Source organism: Propithecus coquereli, unplaced genomic scaffold, assembly GCF_000956105.1.
Source record: "Propithecus coquereli isolate 6110/MARCELLA unplaced genomic scaffold, Pcoq_1.0 Scaffold160, whole genome shotgun sequence".
NCBI classification, from domain to species: Eukaryota; Metazoa; Chordata; class Mammalia; order Primates; family Indriidae; genus Propithecus; species Propithecus coquereli.
In genome coordinates this window covers 3850811-3852540 of record NW_012140525.1, presented here as the reverse complement: position 1 = coordinate 3852540, position 1730 = coordinate 3850811, and positions in this window count along the sequence as shown.

The following is a 1730-nucleotide window of genomic DNA, read 5'->3' as shown; positions in this document are numbered from 1 at the left end:
TAAGTGGGCCATTTTTAATAAAAGATTTCTCCAATGGAGGCTGGGGTAGAGAGCTCTGCTCCACTGAAGCAATCACGGCTGTCCTTGGGTGTCCTCAGCACTCAGCACAGAGTCTCAGTAGAAGGAGCAGAGGAATTAAATTTACCAAATTTCAATTTTTTATCTTTTTCCCGTTAAGCAAGGCAGCAAAATATTATTAACCCTCGACTATCACTTGTTAAGCAGCTTATAGTATACCTATTGGAAGAGAAGTTTCTACACTTATATACCTAAACTTATTTGTAGTTATGCACATGTGCATGTACCTGCTAATGTCAATAACTTTTTTAAAATTTTGGCTTATTACGGGAGTACAAATGTCTAGGTTACATATATTGCCTTTGCCCCACCCAAGTCAGAGCTTCAAGTGTGTCCATCCCCCAGACAGTGCGCAACACATCCGGTAGGTGTGTATATACCTTTCCCCTCCTCCCCCCTCCCATCTGCCCAACACCCAATGAATATTTGTCAAGCACCAGACATGACAGTGGTCATTCCCTATTCCTGAGTTTTGAAATCTTTCACCAGAGACCTTAGACATCATGAACCAGAGACAACTTGACCCGACTCTGCCATGTCTGTCTGCATTGATGACCCACAGGATCTGTGAACTTAGTAAACGGTTATTGTACACTATTAAGTTTGGAAGTAATTAAATAAGCAACTAATGTAGATTAAGGGACAAGAAGAAGGACAGTTTCAAGAATTAGAGAAAGAAGAATGGATTACATACGGTCATCCATATCAAAAGGATCAGTAACCTTTGTTGGAAGACAACAGCCAGCCCAAGATAAACTTGCTGAGAGAGCGCCAAGGTACCAAGCACCCTGACCTCACTCTTTGCTATCTCTTCTTCCAGTTTCTGGTGGGAATCAACACTGTTCTAACCCAGCCAGAGACAAAGGCCATGGGAGCCTTGTTGATATAGTGAATACAGCTCAGTTTCCCAGCCAAAAAGCAGGGTGGAGAAGTGTGTAGAACATATCTCGAGCACAAATTAATGATTCCAAACACATATACTACAAGCAATTTTCAAAATGAATTATCCCTGAAGCAAAATAGTCTAAAAGGCAAGCACAAAAGGAGAGACAAAAGTTATTTAATATGAATGGAATGCTTACTTCTATACCACATTGATATTTATGCTGGCATTCTGAGATCAGGAAAAAAGGGGCAAAATGAAATGTATTCTATGACCCCATGGGAATAAGAAACTACTTACTAGCAAAAGTAATGAAATGATTTAGAATTGTTTAATATAAAAAAACAAAGAAATGACTCTATTTTCTACTTCAATTTGTTTTTATTGGGAATTTATGAAGAAAGTCAGAGATAATTTATATTTTACATATTAATATGGTCAGCAGCTTAAACTGATAAATATGGTTAGAAATTGGAGATAGTAATATTTGTATGACAATATCAATGCCATTTTATGGGTCACATAAAACTGTTATTTTAGAAATATTTTTCAATGCTATTATAAACTGTATTGTAGTTCAGTAATGGCAGCTAGGAAGAAAAATGTCTTCTACAGATATCAACTCATCTTTTGTGTCCTTTTATGTCTTTATATTGTTACTATTATATACTATTCTCCCCAGAGAATATGAAGAGATCATTTCTAGACAAATGTTTGCAATGTAAATAATTCAGCGCTCTATATTGGTTGGTTTAATAGCAAAGAACAG